The following is a 20,760-nucleotide window of genomic DNA, read 5'->3' on the forward strand; positions in this document are numbered from 1 at the left end:
TACCGCTTATGTTATGTTCAGGTCCTATAGTTTTCTACACATCCTGACTAATTGCCATCATCTATATTTTTGATGTTCACATATATAATTCCCATAGTCTATGGGACATCTATGTAAATTGTCTTTGAAGTCCAAAGTCATGAAACAAATGAACTCCATCCGTCTTAACTGTCCTCCAGTGCAGGAGGGATAACTTACAGTATGGGGTTACTGTGTGCCGAAGTTCGTTCTGTTTTTATTAGAATTCTTTTTTTTCTTTATCTTTGATTCTTATTTTAGTGCTGTTTACAAGGCATGTAACAACTACACTAATGCTGTCATACGGTATTATCTAGCAGTTTAACATATAATTCGAATTATTGTCTGTTCTCACTCAGCATCAAATTCCCTTGCGGAACACAATGGGCATCCCCATCCTTCTGTGTTACCCACCATGTGCGGCTCCCAGGTCCCTGAGCATGAAGCAATACCATGAACAGGCTTGTATGTGCCTGAACCTGCAATAACTCAAACTGTCTTGCCCAGCGTGTTCTTTAAGTGCACCACCTGGACTTTATCCCCTTCTACAATGTGCAGAAGGTTGGACTGGGCAGGACCGTCTTGATTGATAGGTACTTGAGCGTTGACTAATCAGATAGCTTTTGCTAACTGCATCTCCCAATGTCTGAATGTCCCAGCACCCATCATTCTCAATGTAGTGTTTAACAGTCCCTTGTGTCATTTGATTTCTCCAGAGGCTGATGCCTGATAGGGGATGTGATATACCCACTCAATGTCATGCTCTTTGGCTCTGGTGGTTGTGAGGTTGTCTCAGAAATGAATCCTATTGTTTGACTCAATTCTTTATGAGGTACCACATCACCACAAGACTTGCTTTTCAAGACCCAAGATAGTTTTTTGGGCAGTGGTGTGGGGGCGCTGAGTATGTTCCCAGCCATCTGGGAGTTGCTTCCACCATTGTAAGTGCGAGTTATTTGCCGTAGGGAGTTTGGAGACTGTGATGTATTCCACCTGTCAGGTCTGTTTGTATTTTTATTCCAGCCATCGTCCTCTGTACCAAAGAGGCTTTATCTTCCTGGCTTGCTTAACTACAGCACTTCTCGTATTCATGGATAACTTGTGTAATAGCATCCATGGTCAATCCATCCCTTGAGTCCACCTGTAGATTGCATCTCTTCCTTGATTACCTGAAGTGTCATGGGCCCACTGAGCTAGAAGTAGTTCATCCTTATGTTTCCTGTCCTGATCTACCTGGGCCTCTTCAGTCTCAGCAGCTCAGTCTACCTGCTGGTTGTTTTGAAGATTTTTAGTGGTATGACTCTTATGTCACATAGCTGCTCATGCACACACCTTTACAACCGAGTTCTCTACCCAGGCAGAAATATCTTTCCACTGTGCAGCAGCCCAGATGGACTTGCCGCTGTGCTGCCATGTGCTCTACTTCCATTGCTGTAACAACCCCTACAGGGTATTTGCCACCATCCAGGAGTCAGTGTAAAGATAGAGCACTGGCTCCTTCTCTCATTCAGCAATGTTTAAAGCCAGCTAGATGGCCTTTGGTTCTGAAAATTGGCTCAGTTCACCCTTTTCTTCAGTAACTTCTGCAACTCATCGTGAGGACTGCATACAACGGCCTTCCATTTCCAGTGCTTTCCCCCAATGGAACAGGACCCATCTGTGAACAGGGCATATTTTTTGCTCTCTATCAGAGCAAACAGATCAATTATATAAACACAGCCTCTCTTATACTGCTGCACCAGGTGGTCAAAGATTTATTCCATACATGATGCTGGTCATTACTTACATTATATGTGATCATTATTTTCATTATACACTCCTTATTTCTATAGGCTGGCTAGCCAAGGTGTTCTACCTACTGTTATTTGGGACACATTGTTATACGTTTTCGCCTAATACATTTTACATACTTTTCATTATTCACTGGAAGAGAAAGACTGGCAATTTGGAAGGCATATGTTACTGTGAAAATAGAAGAAGATAACCCGTGCTCTAGAGAAGCATCCCTAAAACTTGGACTTGTCTTCTCCACACTACCTGGAAGCCCCTGTCAGATCCTTTTATACCTCCCTGAGCCTCCATGGGGGCTCTTTGTTTCCTTTTGTCCTTCCTGTAAGCATGGTAGCCTTTCTGTGCATGTTCCTAACAGCTGCCTTATTTTTTGGCACGATTCCTGCCTCTGATTTCACCTGACAGCTCTACCTCGCTCTGGTTGAGGACACAATGGGCATGCCTCTATTGAATTTACTATTGTAAGTAAGTACTGAAGTACCTGAGGCTTACTCAGTTCCCTGTTTGAAGGTAGGACAGAGCACATTAATTAATGACCTTGGCACGTCCATTGCTCTTATCCTCTGCTTAAGGTTGGATAAATTCTATGTGTGGAGCCCTCCTTAAATGGAAAGACAGCAAGGCAAACCTATACAACTCCCTAGGAATGTATGATCACAGTCAGTCCTTGGCAGTTCCCTTGGGATTTAAAAAACTTTTCTCCTGTTTCTGAATGGTTCTTAAAAAATGGATAGCCTTATGAGGATGTTTTTGTTGTTGTTTTTGTGGGAGACTATAATCTCCAGAGATAATTTAATATGCTTTCAGTTTTTCGTTAGTGAAAACAAAATACTGAAGCAGTCCTTCCTCTATTCTCTCTCACTGACAGTTTTTTTTGTACTTACATACCAAGGTAAATGTCCCTGAAATCAGGTTATTTTGTTGTTGACAGCTAGCACTTCACTTTGCCTATAACCTCCATCCAATCTCCTTTTGTCCCAGCTGTGGTTACTAGTCAGATGTTCACCTTATGCGGAGTCTCCACCAACACAAACAGACATGGTCCACTTTTTGTTACTCAGGAAATGGAGTTCAGGTAGCCAACCTGTAACACATCCTAAAATACAGGAACTAGCTTCAATATGTGGGTTAGCTTATGATCTTAATTTTACTGTGTTAAATATATAATGCTGACATTCATTCACTGAGGATATGATGTCTTTCAAAGTTTCGTATTGCCCTTGTATTGCATTGTTAAAATTTATGTGAAGCTCATATTCACAGATTCTTCTTTCTCTCTCTTCTCTCTCTTTCTCTCTTCTGAAAAAATCTTTAATGTAATTACCAAAAAAAAAAAAAATCACACCTCTGGAGATTACTCAGAGCAATTAGATCAGAGATTAACTTGGGCCTGATTACTGTGGGGAAAAATGTTGATCAGTAGAGAAAGATTGTGCTCCATGTATGAAGTTTTTGATGTTTCCCTGCGCAGTCTGACTGTGTAGTTCAGAATGTAATTCCTATTAAAGACTAATTCCAAAACCTATTCTATTCTGTGAAAAAGGTGATGTTTTATGTAAAATGCTCTTATAATATAGAGACTTCAGAAGAAAACATGACACTAAAAATTCAATTTCTGTTGAGTAATTTAAGCATTTGTCTAAGTCATGCATATGCAATATGTACACTCAACATATTGTGCATATGTTCTGATAGAGACAGATAGTGGTTTCTGCTCTAAAATAATTTATCTGACATTTCTGACATGCCAGAATGTTAAAAAAAATGTTGCTATTGTCTGATGAGCATGAAAAAAAAGCAGTAAATTAATGCAATGCCCTTCTCCCAACTGTCGATCACATTTATTTTGTGCACAAGGTAGAAGAAACCTGTTTTCAAAATATGACAACAGCTTTGGAATGGAGTTCAGCTGCTAGTCATGCTTACTGGCTTAAAAGGGTTTTCAGTCCACTTGGTGTGACAATAATAGTCAAAGTTAGGGAACCATTTTTCTTTCTCCCAAATATGTCCTAACACCAGCATGATTTTAACAAGACAGCTCTTTGGTTTTATTTCTTTCACTCATTCCTTGGGTTTGTTGCCAAGAGCAACACAAAGAATGCACCAGGGTGTCATAATAATCCTCCATTAAATCCCTAGTATTTAAATTTTAATGCTATAATTCAACAGCTGACAAAAGCCCATTGAGCTGGTCTAAGGAGAGGAAAAGAGCTGGTCCCATTTTCTCAGGGGGTGATGCTATAGCAACATGGAATGAATTTGGGGTCAGAGAACAAGCTGTCTCCAAGCTTTGTTTGCATTTCCTGGCTAGAAGTAGAATCTGGTGTTATAAATTTTACGAAAATAAGTGGATATTTAGAGCTACATGAAGATAGTTAATGGTAAAAACCTTTGCTTTGTTTTAAAAAAAGAAAAAGAAAAAGAAAAAAGGTGGAGACAACAGAAGCAGCAGCCAACAAACTAACAGACCCTTTTAGAAAGTGCCAGTTTAGTCGTTATTTCAGAGTCCTTCCACCTCTTCTGGTTTTCCTACCTTCCAGCACAAATCCTGCACCAGAACTCAGAATGATGCAACACACTAAATGCGTTTTAATGGAATAACACAAAGACAGCAAAGTCAATAACTATGGCACAGAGACTTCTTACAATCATCAAAGAGCCGGGGAAAGTCTGGTATGTCATTTGTTATGCTTAACTGTCCCCACACTGAAGGCTTTTGTGCTCTGCGGAATGTTGTTCGGTGGAGACAAATGAATACACCTGGAAGACAATTGTCCATTGTGTTCAGCCCTGATCAGCTGCCCTGTTCCATTCTTAAAGCTCTCAGCCTTGGTTTTGGTGTGGATTAAAGCTCAGGGTGTGAGTTCATAACACAGTGTATTGGCAACTCCTGCTTGTTTTTCACTGTACTGCAAAGTATATTTTAAAGAACAGCATCGCTGCGTTTAAAAAAAAAAAAAGCAACACAGAGATTCATTGGACAATAGTGATATAATCAAATATAAAATATCAGAAATAATGATATGCAATTACTGTGTGTAGATATAGATTTTTGTCACAGAAAAAAACTATAAATGCTTTATTGTTTTTTAAATCACTGAGCTTTTTTTTTTCTATATTCCCCACCAAAATCCATTGCTGATGACCGGCAGCCATCCAGCTCCACTGGCTGCACCACGACTGGAGCCTGCTGCCAGGACATCTCATGGATGGCACTTCGCACTTAGTTTCTGAGGTCAAGGACATGACAGCACAGGGAGTATGAATGTTGAAAGCCTGATGTAAGGTGGGTGGAGTGTGTTTTATAGGTGAAATGATGCAGCTGGGACAGATGAAGGAGGAACAGATGTGACAGCTGGGTGGAGAAGTAAGACAGATCTCCCTCAGGTTTGGGGAGGTCTTGGAAAGTTATGTGCATAGGAAAGGGCAAGATGAGGAGGAGCTGGAACAGCAGCAGCCCCTCTTGCAGCTGCTATGTCTCAAACCACCACAAGTGTCAGCAGTGGATTATCAAGACACCTGGAGGAGCAGTAAGCTGCTTTGTACTACCGTGCCTGCACATCTTACCAACAGCGTGGCATTTTCTACCTTTTCTGTGGCTCCATCTAACAAGGTATCTCCCCTACTCTGTCAACTAAATCAGCACAACAAATATGTATATATTTTTAAGCCTGCATTTCTAACTTTTATAGGTCAAACTTGCCTTAGAGATGCCACATGCAATGTATGTCCCTGTTGCTAGGCTGTCCACATACTGCTTTTTGGAAATACATTCTGATCTGCATAGTATATGTACTTATTTTCTGTTCACTATTACATCGATATTAGTAAGCAGCTTATTCACAGCCCTTTAAAAACAGAGCACCTTGTGCCTGCATTTTCTTTCCCATGTCTCTGAATTGCTTTCTAGTTCAGTTTTGCTGTATCTATGATGAACCAATTTTATGAAAATTCCGTTCTTTCACCCTATAAAGAATGGGTTTTCAATAGAAAAGCTGTGAGCACTGGAGCCCCACTCCAAAAGAGTTCAGCTCACTTGACTTTGGGGTCTTTAGAGCAGGAATGATTCCTGTCAGGCTGCTAGAACTAAAAGGGAAGCAGTTCATGTGCAAACAGATTTCCATCATTATCCTGGGAAGAATCCCACTGGGAGAATAAAGAGTAGCCATAGGAGAAAATTTTTGCAGTAATGGCATGTCATTCCCTTGACCCTCTGCTGATGTGTTCGCTTCTGTTATAGCTCAGGCAAGAAATATGACATTTTATTGTCTGAGATTACCAGGCAAGCATTCCCGAATGGGGTGCAGTTTTCACTGGGTAATAATCTTCAGGATCATCCAAGAGAAATAAAGCAACGTCACTGTCATACTTTAAAGCCTGGCAAACTATAATTTGTGAAGATCCTTTGTTAATTATTTTTTATTTGATGTCTTCTGTGCAACTGAACTGATTTACATATAGAGCTTACTGGATTTATATATTAGTCACGCTGATTCTCATTATTTCAAGCAATAAGAAATAGAAGGAAAATCTTGAATGGTTTACCAAGGCTATTCTGGAATGGTGGATTCGATGGATAAAATAACATTGATTGAAATGTGATTGGAATGATGACCTCCTCCAGCAGCAAAGTTCACAGGTATGCAGAAGGGCACTGTCTGGGATTTGCTCTGAGGCAATAATTCACTGAACAGCATTTCACTATTTAAGTGCAGATGCTGGTTTGCTAGTTTGGTGCACATCGAGGTTCTTGGAGGGGTCGCACAATCTGGCCTCAAGAATAAATGTGCATACGTGCACTGAAAATACCAACCATCAAGCCCGTGAAAAATGCTGCTGGAAGAATTTCTCATTTTACAGCACTGCTGTTGGGAATAGGTCTTAGAATCAGCAAAACAAGAGGCTTTAATATAAACTGTATATACTTGTGTTGGAGAGTTAAACGTGAAACAGAACGGACCAAGATGGATTGACACTGAAAACAATGCTCGCTGATTTAATGATACTGGGCATGCCTATGCTTTCTTTGCAGTCTGGTTTGTTATAGCCATAAATGCATTAGCCTCAGTCCAAAGACATCTATATTCTGAAGTACAGTATTAGACTGGTGGTGTGCAGAGCTGAGCTCTGGAACTGCAGGGACTGTGTTTCAGTTACTTCCGCTTCCAGTATGTGTGGGACAAAAATATCCTTTCATACCGAAGATACATCTGCTGCTCACTGTCTGTGGAAGTCCCTTTCCCATACTCCCTTAGACTGGTGTAAATCCAGTGTATTACTGTTAGTGCTGTTTAAGGATCCTCTTAACTATGTTTGATTGTTAACTGTGTTTGATTTTTGAAAGGCACCAAGCGATGCTTAAGACAGCCGGTTTGGCTAGGAAAAGAAAGTGGCCAAAGGTATAAAAAAATTTATATGGCTTTGCCTAGAAAATTTTATTAAGTAAGTCACGGTGAGAATCTAAAAGAGAAATTAAAAAACAACAACAACAACAAAAACAGAACTAATAAAAATAATATAAATAATTTCACAGTAATACCGGTAAACTCAGTCTCACAGATCACTATCTGTTGGGAAGGTAGATAAGTACTACTAATGATGCATTATAACGGAAAAGACAAAAGACAGTTCCTTGCCTAATGCCCTATTGTATAGAAGATAGGCATCAGGTATCAGTGCGTGAAATACTGCTGATTTCTGCAGATGACAGTGCTAGTCCAAGTGCTAAAAAATCTGGAACTGTTCTACTGGAACCCAAGGAAAAAAGAAAAAACACCTTTATTCTTTAAGCATTTTCTTCAGCACTAGCATAGGGTTCCAGAATAAAATGATACTTTTCTGAAGCATTTCCAAAATGCCTGCCATGGATCAAAGATACTCACCAGGTCTTTGGCTACACCTGTGTTGTGTTAGCTCTGAGTCTAATTCTTCCCTCTTCCAGTCAAAGTAACTGGTTTCTGTTTTGAAAGACTCTATCTGTTTAAGATAAAGTAAGTCTTAGGGAAGACGGGATGTTATATATAGGAAGGCACAGAATGAAATCAGGGTTAGAGTTCACAGTCAAGGATAACTAGAATTCACCTAAACACCTTCCTCCGTGTTTTATGTACAGTATTTTTCACGGTCCTCTTAGATATGCTTATCAGAGAGGAATTTTCTTGGTAACAAATGCCACCTGCAATCAAGCCTACAATCACAGACATTTCCTTGTTGTTCCTGCTCTTTATTTCTTTTTTCCAAAGGCAAGCCAACTTACTTCTTTGGGTGGTGCAGTGGAAATGCTAAGGCACGGACTGAACCAGTGATTCAGCACCTGGTGGGAAGGCAGGACCAGCCCAGGGGATCTCAAGTGCAGGCAATGTGCTTGAGTGACTGGAAGGGGTGGAGCCAGGATCCACACCTTCCCAGACCTCATTTAAGGGTTGGCAGAGAGTAATTTGCAGTCTTTTAAAAATGAGATGTGAAAATGTTGGAAATTTCTCATTGTTTAGCTTAGAGAACAGAAGATTGAGAGGAGACATGATAAAATCTTCAAACAAATCACAAGTTGTTTCAGAGAGGAAGGGGATATTCAGTTCTCCATGTCATTAATAGGCTGGAAAAAAAAAAAAACCCTGACTTCAAATGCATCAAGGGAGTCCAGTCCATATTGGAGATACATTTAATATTCTTACAATAAGGGCAATGAGGGATTTAGATTATCTGGGAAGTTTGGGAATTCTCCATTAGTGGAGATCATAGAGAACATAATACTTTGACATTTCCTTGATGGGACAAAGGCAATGTCCCTCTACTGAAGCCACAAGTTGGACCAGGTGACTTCTCTTGCTATGCTTTATTTTTTAGCCTCAGCGCTGAATGAGTGTGCACATGGTCTATATGTTTTAATAGCAGGCATGTAGCCCAGAATGGCTCATGCCTTTTTTAAAACAGCAGAGCCTTTCTTAAATCATTTTCCCACCAGAACTACTCTTCATTCTTAACTCAGTTCCTCTTGTTGCAGGCTGGAAAGAACATTACTGTACTTTCAGTACCTTAGTACTTACATGAATTCTTGCATTTAGGGAATGAATCTGGGATCCCCTCATCGTCTGTAGATATGAAATGCATAAGCCTGAACCACTTTTTTAGCAATCAGAAACCATTTTTTAAGGAGAAATATGTACATCATTTTCCCAGTTTGGGATGGTAAAGGAATAGGGTGTTGGATATCTCAAAGAGAACAAGAAACTTATGGCACCCTTTTTTTCAGCTTGTTTGGAATTTGTTGATGGAAACTGTGGCCAGCTAAAGAGCAATCTCCTAATGTTACTTTTCTGTCAAAATAAACAAAAGTTATTTCCCATGATGAAATCAACAGATGTAAGTTGTACACTGGAAATGGAACCTTGGGGTCAGAAAAGCACTTATTGAGAGTGAACAGTACAAAAATGAAATCAAGAACAATTTAAACTACATTTTTGTTCAAGAAAAGCGGGGATATTTTTACCCTTTTCTCAGAGTCAACACATTTGTTAGCTGACAGTAAGATTCTGCAAAAGAGAAAAGAATATTTTACAGTATGGAAGTTGTGCAATATTTTGCTTTGTGTTTGGATGACCACATGCAGCTATGTTAATGAAAGCCAATTTAGTTTCCTGTCTGTGTATTGAGAAGGGCAGGCATGGATTCAGGTCATCACTTCTAATAATGATTACTTCAGTGTGGGTACACAAAGTACTCCCATGTTTCCATCTGGGAAATCCTGAACTGGAATCTATATGGGTATGCAGTGTGCAGATGGCTAACACATGTGATCTGAATCATGTTTGGGTACATCAGACTAGGTGAAAAAACTGACTTCTGAGAGTATGTGCAGTGAGCCCAGGGTATCTGTAGAATCAGTTCTCTGGCTACTTGTCCAACACCTCTGGACACACAGCAGTGTATCAAGAGCAAGTGCTGTTGCCTGGTCTTGCAGCGGCACACCCTAACGACCTTCTGGACAAATGGCCACATACAATTTTCCAAATCAAATTAAGTTTGGGGCTGAGTTAAAAGAGAGGATGTGCCAAAGAGAACATCATGATTAGTTGCTATAGACAGATGGAAAAAAAACTTGAATTTCTGTTTAGCTTTATGAGTTTCAACCTACATGCGTAACTGTCATCTGATTGGGGTTGAAAAAAAGTCCCACTGTTCATATCATTGCACCAACGTCTACACAAGCCATGTATTCCTTGGTTTTCTTCAGAGCACCATTTTAGGTGGATTTAGACCATTAGCTGTTTATTAAAGAGAACTGGTCAGAACAAACATTCCCACCTTAAGTGGTGAGCATGTCTTCATAAACTAAACATCTTAAACTGGCAAGGAATAATATAGCTGAAAATGACAATGTAACTTCTTAATTTCTAACAGTACTCCTCATTCTCCCCACCTTGTCTAGAGGTAGTAAAAGAACTGACACTCATCTCCACTTGCCGAAGTACTGCAAGAATCATAGAATCATAGAATTGCTCAGGTTGGAAAAGACCTTCAAGGTCATCAAGTCCAACTGCAACCTAGAGATACCACCCCAACTTTAACAACCCACCTCTAAATCATGTCCCTGAGCACCACATCCAAATGGTTTTTAAACACATTCAGGGATGGTGATTCAACCACCTCCCTGGGGAGCCTATTCCAGTGCCTAACAACCCTTTCTGTAAAGATTTTCCTGATATCTATCCTAAGAAATTGCAAGCATCCTACTTGAGCTCAGTAGTAAAAGTAGATTTTGTTTCTCTACATTAAGAAAGTCATTGTGACAGTATGAACAAGCAAGTGAACCTGCCAAAAGTCTAAGAGTCTATTCCTGTGATGTTGCCATGCTTAAAGCCAAGTGATATATTTTCCTTTGGTTTGGTCAGTCCAAATATCAGATTTTAGGAAGTCTTCAGATAGTAATTTTTCTGTTGCTGTCCATCTTTGCATGTTTATCCTTATATAGAGACAGTTGGACCAACCAGCTTCTGAAATGAAATTATGAAGGGAAGAGTCGTGCCAAGTCAGATTCTGAAGTTTAAGGTTTCTTGTTTTTGTTGTTTGTTTTTTTTTAAATAAATTATTTTCATACACAAGAAAAGATGAGCCACACACAAGAGCTGTACTCTGCAGCTGGATTTGCTTCCAAGTGTGAATCTGAAGGTGGAATATGGACTCTGGATATTTTTAGCCACAAAATATGTGAGCCGCAAAAGTATGTAAACTACACACATATATTTGCCTGTTCCTTTCAAAGGAATTCTCTTCATTGCATTAAAAAAAATGTTGCCCACAGAAAGTTGGCAGAGCAGTAGCCCATGTCCCAGCAGATGCTTATGGAATGTTCCTGACTGCTTTGCATGCTAAAATGTTCAGCTTTATAAATAGTGTTAAAATATTCAACTCTAGCTTTAAAAATAAAAATAATAATTAAAAAACCTGAATACATTCCCTCAAAGCATATGTAGTATGGACAATAAACAATATGCTAATAAACCAGCCATTCCCTAAATGCTTTTGTGCTGCTTTGAAAATGCAACAATTTGACAACTTTCGTCTATGGAAGGTACTTTCTAGCACTGAATAAATTGTGAACCCCACACCCATCCATTTTGAAACTACTTACAACCAATGTTCACCAGACTGGGCCCAGCTAGGTCAAACAGAACTATTTGCTAAATAAAGTCATACTTAAGGGGAGTGTGGATGATACAGTTCAGTGCTTATTCATCATCAATTTCATATTTAATTATGGGTGTGGGTCTATATTCAGATAAGCAATTAAATGAACTCAAAGGCCACTATCTTCAAGATAGTGTATAAATATACATTGTATTTTAGCTAAGTTTCTGTGCCACATTTTTCCTGTTAGCTAATTTTAATTACCACTTTCCTGAACATCTAATTTAAGTTCTTTGAATAATTTTTCAAGGTGTGCTTAGTTCCTCTAGACATGAAGACTAATGAAGAATTTTAGTCTGTTCGAATACAACACAGAATGATCAACTTCAAGTAGGTAATCAAATGGAATTTTAGAATATACTTAATCATGTCATTACATATCTTTCTGAAAAGACAATTATTGTTTCATCAAAAATTACATATACAACTAAGACAATTTTTCATTCTTTTTATTTTATCTGGAAATCTGAAAATGTGTCCTAAGAATGTGTGAATTAAGCTAATAATTATTCCTCTGATATGAATAACTGTTAGCTCTGAATTAATAATTCTTAGCAGAGACTACGTTACTTTCACCATCTCTTCCAGTAGTGACTGAAACTGCATTTTCTCAAATTAGTTATTTGAAGCTATTCTACCTTTGATTTAAAGTGGGTTAACCTTTATCACATCACTCAATAGTCTAGATTCTAACTAAATACAGCTAATTCCTAAATTAAATGATTTGCTGGTGTCATGTGGTATTTCTGTACCTCAGTGAAACGAAGGTCTGTCACTAGCAATTGTCAGCTGTGAATGTTCATCCTCTTTCAAAGGCTTTTTTTTGCTCACCTCTCCTTCCCCTCTATTCACCATTTGTATGTCACCATTTGTACATATTTACCTATTAACTTTCAGCTGACAAATCTGCTTCAGAAAATGTCTTTATCCTTCTTCATCTTCTTTCAGTCTGGCATTTCATGTTTTTTTCTTCTTTTTTTTTCAGACATTGCATCCTGAATGGCTCAACGTCAACTCAAGTGTAGTCTAACCAAAACCAATCCTTTTCATCTTACCTCCAAAACCCTTTCCACTTCCATTTTCTATGGTTGCCAAGAATACCATTCTACTTGTTATCCAAATGCATAATCTTTGATTCTTCCTTTGCCTTCTTTCCTCCAACTCTAACTGAACAACCACACAGAAATTTTGTCCATCTTTGCACAGGATCCAAATAGCTTTTCTTGAAATTCAGAAGTTTGCACAGCTCTGTCCTGCTTAGATTTTGAAGGCACCTCCTTTAATCTTGTGCTTGGTTTAACAGCTCTCTTTTATGTAAAATCTCTCATAAAGCGATCCTTTTGTGTCACATTGAAGAAGTGAGTTTACTGCAACAGCCATTGTAATAATGTTTACCAATAAAAGCAGAATCAATATAGAGAAATTTCAAAGCTATTTTCTAACCTAATTTCTTCTATTATTATCATAATTTTTCACATACTAAGTATTTGTAAATAAAAATTGTTAAAGATTTGGGTCAGGTACATTGTCCTTTTAGTTCAGGAAATTTCTGGGAATATGTAGGCCTGTGTGAATGCAATGTATGAAACTTTTTGGCAGCTAGGTTTCAGTAGTTGATGTCTTTCTTTGGAGCAGGTTACAGGCCAAGGGAATCTGTCCTTGGTGTAGAAACAGTTTTGTTGACTTCATAATGCTTTTTTGTTTTGGAGAGAAAAAAACCTTTGAACTGGCTTTAAAAAATGTGTTGCAAAGACTCATGAAAGAAATAGTTATTTTAATGTTGTATTGAACAGGTCAAAAGGTGAAGCTGCAACACTTTCAGGCTCTGATTGATAGACTTTGCTGTAGGCTATCTGCCTATTCCCCAGGGCTACTCAGCTGAGAAAGTGTTGTGTGATCAAAATGCTCTTGCTGGCATGAGTAACAACAAAGGGTGTCAGGGATTAGATGGTAGGTAGCTCACTGTACTTTTATTTGTAATAATTTATTGCTGTAAATTCTTCTAAAGTCCTATTTCCTGAGAGAAAAAAGCCACAGCTCAATTTGGACCTAACCCTTACTGAAACTAAATGCAAGGTAAGTTTCACAATACTTTTCAAGTATACCCTTTCTATCTGAGGATGTGGAAGCATTCAGTATGAGATATTGCTGCCTCTCTGACTGGATGTATGTACTGACCAATATTAAAGCTTCAGCGTCCACTCTTCTGCAGTCCTAATCGCACATGAAAGAAACTGTGACTGAGATATGAAGCTTCTGATACAAAATGATGTACAAATCTTACTGATGCTTCTCCCCAAAACAGGGCTTTCATCAGATCTCCCTTCTGGTCGCACTACATGGTGTTTAGCTCACCACAACCTCCCCACAATGAGAATACAAAGATCAGTCATCACTTCTATTCCACCTGTATCATATCTCTTTACAGACAATCCATTTATGGATCTGCTGAGATTGTTTGAAATTGGCTGATATGTTCAATCATTATTGGACTGAAATATCTGACCGATAGTGGCATATAATGCAGTCTTTAAATCCTCAGTGCCTCAAGTGGGGATCCAGAATAAAAGATTACGAAACAAATGATCTATCCCACCCTGCTCCAAAATATTAAAGCTTAAACTTAACAATCTTCCACAAAAAGTTTTTGCTCTGATAAAGAAGCAAGTCCCAAATGCCCAGTATGGCTTTTGATGCTGCCCTTGATGTGATGTGAAAGCTCCCCACTATCTGAACATGATGGCTATCAGCACACTCTTTTATGGTAACTCCAGGCAGACAAAATATGGTCTTCAACAAATCACTCAAGACAGATCACCAAATGAAATTACAGGTTGTGACTGTCCCAGGTATATTTCTTCCACTACCTGCTGTTGATGTCAAATACCAACACAAATCAGCATAAACAGAGTTCCATAAATATCAGCAGCATAACTTTTAAAGCATTATTAGATATATTAGATCTACATTCCAGTTTACATCTTAAGAACCAAATAAAGAGATTTCATTTACTGTTTTAAAATTTTTGTCTAGTTTAAATTCTAAGCAATGCTTAAACACTCAAAAATCATTAAATGTCATAAATTGCATTTGTCTTTGAGCTGTTGTGCAGATGTGAAAAAATGCTATGCAATTTTACCATGAAACTCTTGAAAAACAAGACTTTAGGGTACGAAGTTTATTTGCTTCTGAAAGGTTCTCCTGTTTTTCTGAATTTCATAAATACAGAAGGAATAAATGAAGGACTTAAAACACAACCCTTAACATAAAATTTTAACCAGCCCAGTGAAAACTTGTTCTAAAAGCAGGTCTCCTCAAAGAGACTTTAGATTTTGTTTGTCCAGGTTGTATAAACCTTTGTACAGGTACATTCCCATTGTTTAGTGGGTCGTAGTTAGTTATATTTTCATCTTGTAATTTTTCAAACAAATATATCAATTGTCAAGGTCAAGGTTGAGCATGACACTGAGCCTTTTGATGGCTCATTTTATTGGAGTGTTACTGGTTCTGCCTGAGCACTGTAATTTCTCTCATCTATGAGCAGGTGTTCACAGCTTACTGCAAAAATAGCCACTACATTTACTTTATATGTTGCCAGTTCATTATAAGCTTCTCAGTAATTCTTTAATTTCAGTGTCCCAAAAAGCAGAATAAAAAAAGCATGCTAGATCCTCACATCGCCAAATTGGAGAAAAATGGATTTGATGGATGGATCACCCACTGGATAAGGAATTGGCTGGATGGTCACACTCAGGGAGTTGTGGTCAAGAGTTCCATGTCCAAGTGGAAACCAGTGATGAGTGGCATTCCTCAGGGATTGGTGCTGGGACTGGCGATATTTAACATCTTTGTAGGCGACATGGACAGTTGGATCGAGTGCACCCTCAGCAAGTTTGCAGATGACACCAAGCTGAGTGGTGCAGCTGACACGCTAGAGGGAAGGGATGCTATCCAGAGGGTCCTGGATAGACTTGAGAGGTGGGCACATGCCAACCTCATGAAGTTCAACAAGGCCAAGTACAACGTCCTGCACTTGGTTTGGGGCCGTCTCAAGCACAAATACAGACTGGGTGGCGAATGGCTTGAGAGCAGCCGTGAGAAGAAGGATTTGGAGGTGTCAGCTGATGAAAGGTTCAACATGAGTCAGCAATGTGCGCTTGCAGCCCAGAAGGCCAACCGCATCTTGGATTGCATCAAGAGAAGTGTGACCAGCAGGTCAAGGAAGGTGATTTTGCCCCTCTATTCTACTCTTGTGAGACCCCACCTGGAGTACTGTATCCAGTTCTGGAGCCCCCCAACGCAAGAAGGACACTGAGCTGTTGGAGTGGATCCAGAGGAGGGCCATGAAGATGATCAGAGGGCTGGAGCAGCTCCCCTACGAGGACAGGCTGAGAGAGCTGGGGCTCTTCAGCCTGGAGAAAAGAAGGCTCCAGGGGAACCTTATAGCTGCCTACCAGTAGCTGAAGGAAAGCAGGGGAGGGATATTTTAGAAGGACAGGTAGCAACAGGATGAGGGGAAATGGCTTTAAACTGTAAGAGGGCAGATTTAGACTAGATATTAGAAAGAAGTTATTTACTGTAAAGGTGGTAAGACACAGGAACAGGTTGCCCAGAAAGGTTGTAGATGTCCCCTCCCTGGAGATGTGAAGGCCGGGCTGGCTGGGGTTTTGAGCAACTGGTATAGTAGGAGGTGTCACTGCTTACAGCAGGGGGTTGGAACTAGATGATCTTAAAGGTCCCTTCCAACCCAAACCATTCTATGATTCTATGATATCTTTCCAGGTTATGGTTAGAAAGGGAAGACAGAGCAATAATCTTCTAAGGAAGCAGCAAAAAAAGGAAGGGAAAAAAGTCACACTGAACAGCAAGTCAGGCTGGCAAAGTACATCTCTAGGCCTTGAGCCAATGCAACAGAAAACTCCTGTACAAATGTTACAATTTTCCATGTAATTTCTCTCACTTTATTCAAGAATAACATTTATCCATATACATACACAAACCAAACTGAAAATACAGACAAGATATATCAGAGGGATCTTAGCATTTCCACTGTAAGCAGGTCTGAAATGTGCTGGCCGTTATATGGATGGTAAGGACCTCTGTCTTTGGGAACCGTGGACAATGTACATAGAAGATGGGCACTGTTCCCATTCTGCCAAAGTGGGAAATAGAGACACTGAATGAACTAAGAGCAGAGAATTGTATAAGATGCAAGAAGTCTGCGGCAGAAGGGAAGACTGCTGCAAATATCTTAAGGTTCCTACTTCTGTGCTTTGCTTTAAAATAATTTTGTTTGCCCAAAATGCAGTAATATGGTTGAGCTTTTTTTCTAATCTCAATTATTATCTCAAGCTTAAATGGTTAGAGAGGGCAAGGCACATAGTAAGAAGTCAGACCTTCATCTGAGCTGAGTAGTATAATGTGTATGCAAACCTTAGATTTTAGGAGAGCTCAGTACAGTTACAACTTGTTCATATTCGCAGAATAATTATGTCACTAGAACATTAATGGGAACAGTAGGTCCTCACTTACAATTGTGGAGAGGGTTTTCTGCATGGATTCACAGGACTTTTCTTGTAGTGGCTCCTAAACTCAGCCTGACGGCAGCTCTGATAATGTGGAAAATTTTCCAAATATGCCTGTTTTGCAGAGCTTTTCAGCTTTCACTTTCAGTCTTTTTTCTTACAATGATGCAGGCAACGTGTCTTTCATGGAATCTATAGAAGGAAGTTGATGCAGGACCTGCTACTTTCAGTGCCATGGAATGACACTTGGACCAGAATGTGCTGAAGTGATGAATGTAGTCTCCAGTTTGGACTTGTCTCATCTTTTCCAAACTACATTCTTGTACAGATTAGAGGCTAATCTAACAGGCAGGCCTGGCCAGTTAAAACAGTAATTGAAATAGCTGAGAGTGTTTTATTTGGCAAAAACTGATCTGCTTCATTTTTTTTTTAAATGAACAAACAAACAGGCTCAATCATAATAGCTTAATTAATTTAAGAAGTAACTTTTCTGCTAAGATAATTTCCTGTCTTCCATTTTTGAAAACAAAAACAGAAAAGACAGAAAAGACAGAAAAGAAAGAAAAGATTTCTTTTGACCTTTGATGGGAGACTGTAAACATCAGTCAGTGAATAAAATCCTGAAATGATGGTGAAACCACAAAACCCAAAACAGTTCCATTTTTGACTAGAGGTAGGTAAAGGTATTTCAGATGCAGGGAAGGGGAAAACTCAGGAAGCCCACACTCATTAAAGGATTGAGGTTTGTTTTCCTCAGTCTCAGGAACATTTAGGAAAATAACATTAAACAAAAAGCAAACTGAAACTTCCCCTGAAACTTCTATAACCTTGCTGAGGCTCTTGCAAAGAGTTAGGACCTTCTTTCATTCCACTCACTTTTGACCAGCCTGGTGCTATAAAGAAAAAAAAAAAGAAAGAAGAAACTAAACCAAAAGCAAAATTTCAGTTAGCAAAGTATATATATGGCAAGTTTCCAACAGCCAGCACACATTACTAATTGGCAGTTGCTTAGTGATTTACAGGAGACATCTTGTCAGCTTTGGTACAGAGCCAAATGGTACCCACATCACTGAAACAATCTCAACTGGCTTTTGGACGTGGCTACCAGACTCTCCTTCCCCAGTTTAGGAAAGCATCACTATTCATCAAAGTACTTAGGCCACACGCTTAAAATTAAGAATGTGCTTTCCTCCAAAAGGATGTGTTTAAACATGTGCTAGGGATTTAAACATGTGCTTGTGCTATTTATGGAATTGCTCCTTTCAGGAACGGTGCTCACATGGAGGCAATATGGGAAGCTTTGACTGCCAAGATGAAGATTTGGTAGCTGTGGGTGAGCTATGGATTTGAGTCCTCAGACCAGCTAAACTGACACCTTGCAGAAGCAATTTAAAGATAGCAACCGATTCCTGAAGATAGCACTCATGAGTAACGAGACATTGTGTTCAGTCAGATGGTTGGAATAATGCTTTCAGTAATTTTACCAAAGAATACAAACATTGATCCACATGATTAAGTCTGAAGTGAGGGTGGCAGTGGGAACCACAGTGTATGTAGGATGAAGCATGTTAGTACTTTTAAATATCGCCATCCCTTTAGAGAATGTGCTAGGATTGCCATTATGATGTGGACAAAGAGGTAAGTTGAGCTAGTCAGGGACATCATTCTTAAACAGAGGAAATGCCATCTCATGCCTTACATTGTTTAGCAAATACACATTGATATGTATCTCCTGGGAACTGATCTTCCAGTGTTGTGAAAAGCCATGGAGGCTTTCTTTGCTGCTCCTGTATGTGATTGCCTAATAGCAAGGAGGAAGAATGTATTTAAGTGTAAGTAGCAAAACTCCTTTTCCTTCATGGTCTCACTGTTATAAACAAATTTTTGGAACAGAGCTGTAAGAAGAATTAGTCACAGTAGTATCAAAACCACGCTGAGGCAACAGTTTCATATTTGGCCTGGGCCTGGCCATGGAACGAAATGAGGACACAAGTCTGGCCAACTATGAACCCTCATCTTCTTTTTCCTCCCTAGTCACAGAGTAAAGCACCCTTTACCTGGCTTTGGGCCACTGCTCAGCTGCACCAGCTGCCCACATTTCAAAGCACATGACTCCCTTGTGTTAAGGATTTTGTTCAAATAAGGCCTGGGATGCTGGTGTGCCCCTCTGTACAATACTTTGAGGAGATACATCGTTAATATACCATTACTTGCTTCTGCTTTCAAAGTCTGAGAAAGACAAACTTTGAAGATGAAGTTTCAGGTAACATGACTGCTGACTAAATCAATAAAGACCAACATCATGAATTGCTATAGATGTATGTATGTAGCCATCTTCTTCAGTCCTGCACTCAGGACTATCTCCTACAGCACACCTGTAGAGTCTCACAGAAAACAAAACCAGCACATTGCTTCACTTCTTACCTGGGCCTTAGAATTAACTTGTCCCGTTTGCCCTCTCACAGCAGTTAGGACAGTCAGGTTGCTGTGCCCTGGCACACACATCTTAGTTTCAGCCAAAGCAGAAAATATGTCATGGCAGCATTTGTTAAACTCCACATTAGAGGTTGCACAGTGGCAGTTCATCTCTGCTGCTTTGGGTGGTAATGTGGAGCTCTGACCTGCTTTCATTTACAGTGAAGTGTGCATGGTACTCAGCTCTTTTCAGTTCCTCATAATAGAATTTGACAATTAAATGCAATACAAAATACAATATCTCAAATGCACTTTGACTCCAAGTTCCAGCCTCCAACGCAGCCGCCACTAGCTCCAATACAGTCAGTCCTTGCTGCAGCCTGGCTTATCAACTTTTTGGCCATTTAGACAAGATGAATAAATCTGAGAAGAGGCAGTACTAATGCAGTTTAAAAAGCTAGCATGATAATTATTATGTAGAAGATAAACACACAACGTAGGTCCTTGGTAACTGACTAGGCAAATAAGTCTTGTTTCCAGGAAATTTTATCTGTTGCTTCCATAGCTTCATTACTTACAGAATCTGCCATTCCTGCCATTTCTGTACTGTTAAGTATAGAACTTTCAAAGTCAGAACGCTATGAGGCTGTGTAGCCATCTACTCTGGGATTTTCCCTCTATAACTGTTTCCTTCTGCCCCTTCGCATTACCTTCTTCCAAAGCCTTTTGCTATCTTCTCATGATGACTGAAGGTCAAAAGTTCAGACTCTGACAAATTATAGTGTATTGCACAAAGGCCGTAAATAAGTAAGCAGCTATCTTGGCACCTTCATTTCCATCTGCTTTCCATGTGTAATAAATGCAGCCAAGTTTATTAATATTCTAGTCATTACTCAAAGGGTACAGTTACATGCTCTGACTAAATTAACACTGAGGTTTTGGATCCAAGGACCATATTTTATTTACATAAACAGCAAAGATGTAATATTATGCAATAATTTTGCTGATATCTTATTTGGATACTTAGGCTCCCCTACCATGCTCAGGATTTCTTAATAGGATTATCCCATTGTGAAAGAAACATTTGTTCAAAAGTTCAAGAGGTGTATTCTAAAGACTCATGTACTACACCACAGAATAACCTTTACATCAGGATGTATGTGCACTGTGTCAGAAATAATTTGTACTGAAAATATCTTTGTATTTGTCTCCATTTGATAAAACTGGCTTTTCTTGAGATACCAAAACAACAGCTTTCTTGGCTAGCTGTGCTTCTTAACTTACAATTGAGAGCGGTATCCTGTTTGAGGTTTTTGTAGTAATA

Source organism: Numida meleagris, chromosome 3 (genome assembly GCF_002078875.1).
Source record: "Numida meleagris isolate 19003 breed g44 Domestic line chromosome 3, NumMel1.0, whole genome shotgun sequence".
In the NCBI taxonomy this organism is placed as follows: Eukaryota; Metazoa; Chordata; class Aves; order Galliformes; family Numididae; genus Numida; species Numida meleagris.